Below are 7,489 nucleotides of genomic sequence, written 5' to 3' on the forward strand. Positions count from 1 at the left end.
GGCTGGGGAATCGAACCCGCCACCTTAGGTGTATGTGGCTGGCGCCTTAGCCGGTTGAGCTATAGGCGCCGAGCCAAATAACGTATTTTTAAAAAATCTTTGGTCTAGCTGACAAAAGTTATTTCAGCCTCATTCTCTCACTGTTGATATCATGCTCTATCCTGTAATTCCAAATGCCTAAGGCTCCCACACACCAAGCTACTGCCCTCAAATCAAAATCTTCCTTAAATGCTGCTTCCCACTAGAGATAAAGAGTCAGCAACTTCTCTGAGGAAGCTGGAAAAGAAAGGATATGCAGGAATTTACAAAGCAAATAACACCAGAAGAGAATGTGGCTCACTTTCAGGGTCAGAATTACCATCAACTCACACCCACGGGGCTGCACTAGCTGCTGAGTGGCTTGGGTAATAGCAATCACTGGGTCCTGAGTCCTCACTACAGGGGCAGGTAGAAGGCTCCAAGACAATTCCAAGATTGACTGAAACAGACCGGAAACAATTAGAAACATTGTCAACTTAAATAATTAGAAGCATCCTCAAAGAAAAAGGTGATGTATGATTTCCATTTCACAAGTGTAGTGTGTTAAGGGCATATTATAAGGAATGGTTTTGTCAAATTTCATGAGTTAGGGTGGCTGAAATATCAATGACATCACAAAAGGAAATCTATATTAATAGAGAATTTTTTTTTGAGACAGAGTCTCACTATGTCACCCCTCAGTAGAGTGCTATGGGTGTCACAGCTCACAGCAACCTCTAACTCTTGGGCTTATGTAATTCTCTTGCCTCAGCCTACTGAGTAGCTGGGACTACAGGCACCCACCACAATGCCCAGCTATTCTTTTTGTTGTAGTTGTCATTATTGTTTAGCAGGCCCAGGCCAGGTTCAAACCCGCCAGCCCCGGTGGATATGGCCAGCGCCCTACTCACTGAGCTACAGGCACTGAGCCTTAATATTTTATTAAACAAAGGAAGTTAGGTAAGAACTACAAACCAACAGATGCAGCAAACAAAGAGAGAAACGTATCAGCCTTATAGTGTGTTCTGGATGAATCTAAGTCTAGTAACTAGGGACATCAGAAGAGAAATATTTTCCAAAATTTTATCAAAATAGACTGGCCAGTGATAAATAACTCCTCTAGTAATAGGGCTAGGCCTGAAACCAAAATTAACTTAAAAATTAACAAAACAGGCTCAGAGCTTGTGGCTCAAGTGGCTAAGGCACCAGCCACATAACCCAAGGTGGCGGGTTCAAACACAGTTGGGGCCTGCCAAACAATGACAGCTGCAACCAAAAAACAGCCGGGTGTTGTGGCGGGTGCCTGTGGTCCCAGCTACTTGGGAGGCTGAGGTAGGAGACTCACTTGAGCCCAGGAGTTGGAGGTTGCTGTGAGCTGTGATGCCACAGCACTCTACCCAGGGGGACAGCTTGAGGCGCTGTCTCAAAAAAAAAAAAATTAACAAAACAGATATGAAGCCGAATTAAATTTCTTTTCATAAAAAGACCTGTGAGAATATCTAACTTCTCCTCAAGTTTCTATTGCCTTGTCCAAAGTAAAGCAAAGATCCGTAGGCACCATGCCAACTTTTCTCATGTCCTAGGAAGAATAGAAACCTTATTCAAAGCAAAGTGGTATTTTTGTTGAAATCTATCTCAGCATCAGGTAAAGTTGATTATTAAGACCTACTCCTCATTAGTAATACTCGCCATTCAGTGTTCTCACCTTCCAGGATACAAAAGGCCTTTCAAAAACTACTCATAAAAAGAAGATACTACTCGGGAATGATGTCCATTCAGGAGAAATCAAAAGAAAATTCCTCCAAAATTCTTTAAAAAGTGAAGATAAGAATTTAGAAACAGAAATCCAAGATTCTCAAAAGAATCCAGCAAAACAATCAGATTCAAAGGAAACTGTAAAATCACTGGTTAAATATTTCAGTGAAAGTAAAATAAATCAACCTGAACTGGGAATGTACATGATGAATACAAGGTCAGCGAAAGTACCATCCCATGGTAAAGCCATCTAATCCATTAATAAAAATAAGGTGACTGTGAAGAAACATTCTCAACAAGAATCTCCAAAAAATAAGTTAGGCTGGGTGTGGTGGTTCATGCCTGTAATCCCAGCAGTTGAAAGGCTGAGGTGGGTGGATTGCCTGAACTCACAAGTTCAAGACCAGCCTGAGCAAAAGCAAGACCCCCATGTCTAAAAAATAGCAGGGCATTGTGCAGGCGCCTGTAGTCCCAGCTACTTGGGAGGCTGAGGCAAGAGAATCGCTTAAGCCCAAGAGTTTGAATTTGCTGTGAACAGTGACACCACAGCATTCTATCGAGGGCCACATAGTGAGACTTGGTCTCAAAAAAGTAAGAAGAAATTATGTCAGGAAAAGAAAATTAGTGCATGGAACCTTTAAAGCAAAGGAACAGCTTACCTTTGAGATCACAAAGACTACTACAATTAACAGAGGTTTCAAGGTTAGTCTTTGCACAGTGGAGAAATTCAGGGTCAAGTTTAAGCTGTTAAACAGAGTTTGCCACCAACAAAAAAAGAGCACTGTAGCAATACTCAAAGTAAATCTAATAAAGTTAAAACAAGTAAAAACATGTGAAAAGAAAAGTACCAACTCCAAAGAGGATGAGAATCTTGTGATCAATGAAATTACATTAATTTACATTAATGAATTCCCCCCAAGGGAAAAAACACAAAGTTGAACATCAGATGACTTATACCTGTGGCTCTTGGTGCATTCAAGGATCTGAAAAGTATCTTCAGAAGACTACTAGAAAAGAGGAAATAAAACCTGTGCCTGTAACTCTTCCTGAGATAAAAACATCAGAAATGGCTATTTCCGATCTCAAAAAGAGTGAGATGAAGTCAGTTATACAAGTGAATCCTAATGCCAAATCCCCCAACGTCCCCAGCCATCAGTGCCTGATGTAGGAGCCAGGAGGAGAGCACAGGGGAGGTAGCATCCTACAGCTCGGTGAAGAAATCACTGGTGAAAATGAGTCAGATACTGTAAAGGTAAAAAAGGAAGCTTCACAAACGCAGAGTGTCAAGGAGGAGAAGCCTGCAGCAGTAAACTTGGAAGAGACCAATGTCCAGGGGCAAATGCTCATCAGAAGGAAACCAGTCGGGTGGGCATTGTGATCGTCTCTTGCCCAGTAGAAAAACAAAACCTGTGAAATGTGTACTGAATGGAATAAACAGTTCAGCTAAGAAGAACCCCCCACTGGACTAAAATGAAACTCTCAAAAGTTAATTCTCTGCAGCAAAATAAACTGGATTTCCAAGTTTGCCCTAAACTGTGCTTGCTCCAAACCCGATTCTCATCACCAGCTTTAGAAAGGCATCATTCCTGAAGGTACATTTTTAGGGGTAAAACCATGTGACAGAAGTATAGAATGCTAGCAGGAAAAAATGAAAGAAAGAAATTCTGAAGCTGTTCAAATTAAGGATCTTACAGTTGAGGCAGGGCACAATGGTGCATAACTGTAATGCTAGCACTCTGGGAGGCTAAGGCAGGTGGATTGCTTGCACTCACAAGTTCAAGACCAGCCTGAACAAGACCGAGATCCCATCTCTACTAAAAATAGAAAAACTGAGGCAAGAGGATCACTCGAGCCCAAGAGTTGAAGGTTGCTATGAGCTATGATGATGTCATGACACTCCCAGGGTAACAGCTTGAGCCTGTGTCTCAAAAAGAAAAAAAAAAAATTACAGTTTAAATTAATAAAACCACAGAAAGGGCTCCTAAAAATTGTCATTCGGGGAATCAGATAAAATCTTCTCCTGACCCAATCATTGGATAACCAGATGAAACATTCTTTTGAATCAGTATCAGATAAGAATTTCACCCTATGTTTGGAATCCAAGCTGGAAAAAATCCAACTAGTGGAAGGAGCACTAGTTCTTTCCACTCCGCTCAGTCAAGCAAAAATCAGGATGGTAGATTTCCAGGTTGAGCTCCCTCCGTGCAGTATAACAGGGAGACACTGTTGGTCCACGTCTAATGCCCATTTGGAGATAACAATTCCAAAGGGCTTGAAACTAAAAGAAGCAGAGAAAGGCGATGAAAAACAGTTGATCATAGACTCAGGACAAAAGCACTTTGGAGCCATTTCCTGGAATGCTTGTGGAAGGCTTTACACGGCTTCAAATCCCGAAGATGAAACACAGCATCTGCTTCTCCCCAACCGGTTTGTAAGTGCTGTATAAAATATGTGGGCTGGAAAAGAGAGTTCTGGCTGAATACTCTGACAGCAGGATTATAATCGTTTTTGCAGAAGACCCAAAATATGCCCTGAAAAAGGTAGACAAGATTAGAGAGCTGGTGGGTGATTATTTAGGGTTTCAACAGGCTCCACTAATGTGCTATTTCAGAACTAAAACACTTTATTTCTAATGACAAAAGGTACTTGGCTGCCTACTTGCAGAACATATCCAACGGGGCTACAGAGTTAGAGACCAGAAACTTCCAGTTATCAGGTCAAAAGAAGAAAAACTCAGATTTCAAAGCAAAAAGCCTGGTGTGACTCAACATTGCCAGACCCTGCAATCTGTGGAGTCAGTCAAATTTGGGTATTTAGTGTCATGCTGCAGAAGAGACTTACTTCTCCTGTGATTGAATGCCTAAGGTAATGTGAATAAAATTCTTCAAAGTAGTAGTTTAGGAGTTAAGCAGAGTTTTACTATCAAGAATGGTGTTTAATTAATCATAAGAGTTTAATCTTTGTTTGTATTAATTATAAATTTTGCATATTATTATAAGTGTGTTGGATCTGTTAAGTACTGCTTTTTTTTTTATTTTTTTTTAGACAGTCTCACAATGTCACCCTCAGTAGAGAGCTGTTATGTCACAGCTCACAGCAACCTCAAACAAACCCTTGGGCTTAAGCGATTCTCTTGCCTCAGCCTCCCAAGTAGCTGGGACTACAGGCTCCTCACAACACACCGCTATTTTTTTGGTTGTTGCAGTTGTTATTGTTGTTTAGTAGGCCCGGGCTGGGTTCAAACCCACCAACCTCGGTGTATGTGGCTGGCACCCTAACCACTGAGCTACAGGCACCTAGCCATGTTAAATACTGTTAATATGAGGAAGAAAAAACTATTATAGATTAAATACTATTTAATCATTTTGCCTTACTTGTTTGTAACTATGATATTAAGCCAACATCACTCACTTATTTCAAAGTGTGTTCCATATTGGAGAATTTCAAACACAACCAAAGAAATGTGGAAAGTTTCTTGGGAATTCAGCTTTTAGAGAAATTTGTCTTAATTTAAGAATATTAGGCCGGGCATAGTGGCTCACGCCTGTAATCCCAGCACTTGGGTGGCTGAGGTAGGTGAATTACCTGAGCTCACAGGTTCAAGACCAGCCTGAGCCAGAGAGAGACCCCATCTCTAAAAAATAGGTAGGCGTTGTGGCGGGCGCCTGTAGTCCCAGCTACTCAGGAGGCTGAGGCAGGAGAATCGCTTAAGCCCAGGGTGATGAAGTGAGGCTTTGTCTCAAAAAAAAAAAAAAAATTTGTAAACAATCAAGTCTCTTTGTTTTTCTTCTTTTGTCATTTGTTTTTTGGAGGTATTGAGGGGACACTCAAATTGTGTGTTTTGGTTTTGGTTCTATAAAGTATGTGTACCTCCGATAAAGGATTAATGGAAGCTGTTAAAATTAATTATGATCATTAAAAAGAGGCATTTAGGTAGGCTTGTGGTTTTTGTTAATTCATAGAATTCTCAGCTTCTGTTACCGGTGGGGATAGCTTTCAAAATAGTTCATTATTGTCAAAAGTAATGTCCTAAGAATCTCAGAGCATTAATGTATATTTGGTTTATTCCCCTTATTCTACTAATGAGTGAAGTTCTTTCTAGATCTACCCTGTTCAGGTCAAGAGGCTGGTGTGTTCTTAGAGTTTTCAGAACTAAGCTTGGAAAATGAACTGATTAATGGTCCTAAAGGAGGGTATTACCCCTCCTTTCAATCTTGTGGCAACCATAAGATGATTCTAGTTTATAAAAGATTTTTTTAAAAATAGAACCCATTTCTCTGTTATTTTCTGTGATTTTTCTTTTTAAAGCCTAAGCAAAATTTTGGGAATTTGAAGAGATAAACAGCATTTGAATTAGGTAATTTATGATTTAGTTGGCTTCAGGAGTCTAATGGGGGCTGAGCAGGTAAAGGAAAGAAACATTTCCCACCCAACTATAGGGGAAAACTTCCCAGTATCAACAAGGGACATATAATTATTTGTTGTATTTTATCCCCCTAAATTTTTTTTTTCCTGTTTTTTGGCCGGGGCTGGGTTTGAACCCACCACCTCCGGCATATGGGGCCAGCGCCCTATGCCTTTGAGCCACAGGCGCCTCCCTAAATATTAAAAAATAATAATAATTTTTTTTGCAGTTTTTGGCCGGGTCCGGGTTTGAACCTGCCACCTCCAGTATGTGGGGCTGGTGCCCTACTCCCTTGAGCCTCAGGCACCACCCAATAATAAATTCTTCCTATAACACAGCCAGGACTTTCTTAATTCCTGGAAAACAGATTATAAAATATTCCTGAATCATTGATTGATCTTAGTTTTGTAAATTTTTTTTTTAACGTTTTCACTGGCATTTTCCAACACCAAAAAATATGGTACTGAAAAATAAGGTGTTCTGCCTGGCTCACACCTGTAGTCCCAGGAATTTGGGAGGCCACAGTAGGAAGATCTTTTGAGGCCAGGAGTTTAAAACCATCCTGGGTAACATCCCAAAACTCTGTCGCTCATAAAAAAGAAAAAAATAATAACAAAGAACTAAAATGTTTAAGCGAGGCTTTTTTTACTTCCTTCTTAGTCCTTGGGTCCAAGGACAAAGACCAATTGTATTTTACCTTCACCTTGACTCGGAAGTTGATATGGTCCCTGTGCCATTCCTCTTTCCTTGTTTATTTCCTCCACTGCCACAGGGCCCCTCCATACTTTGGGTCCTCAGGATCTAGAACCATCATGAAACATTTGTAAGTAGAGGAGATCAGTAAACACAAGCTATCTCCAGCAAGGTGGGATCCCTGCCTTCTTCTCCAGACCCCCGGCCCCCGTGACCTTCCCATTTCACACAGATAGTAGCGGCTGCGTTGTTTAGATATTCAGATCTGGATAAAGTTTACACCCTAAATAGTAAATGTCAGAAGACAAAACCAAGAACAAAAAGTTCTTTCTGGTAAGACAGATACAAAAACAGCAGATAAAAAATTTCTGCTCAACAAAGGAGTTTCTGTCCACAGAAATTAGAGGGCAGGGCAGGGCAGCTCTCTTAAATGTTACATATAAATGTAGTCACTTCCTGGTAGTTTACACGGATAAATATTTTGTCCTCAAATTCCAAATCAGTATTTCTGTGGTCAATTTACTTTTTATCAAGTATTTGAGGGGTGTAATCAATATGAACTTTAAAGTTATTGCTTTATTTGTCCTCAAATGAATGTTTGTACACTCTACTGGTATT

The 7,489-nt window shown here is 40.4% G+C and overlaps 1 pseudogene; it reads left to right on the forward strand.

Moving 5' to 3' along the window:
* The first annotated feature begins 1,782 nt into the window (after positions 1 to 1,782).
* LOC100966359 lies at positions 1,783 to 4,642 on the forward strand (annotated as a pseudogene).
* Positions 4,643 to 7,489: the final 2,847 nt, after the last annotated feature.

The sequence above is a fragment of the Otolemur garnettii genome, unplaced genomic scaffold (assembly GCF_000181295.1).
Source record: "Otolemur garnettii isolate 467f Iridium unplaced genomic scaffold, OtoGar3 scaffold00039, whole genome shotgun sequence".
NCBI classification, from domain to species: Eukaryota; Metazoa; Chordata; class Mammalia; order Primates; family Galagidae; genus Otolemur; species Otolemur garnettii.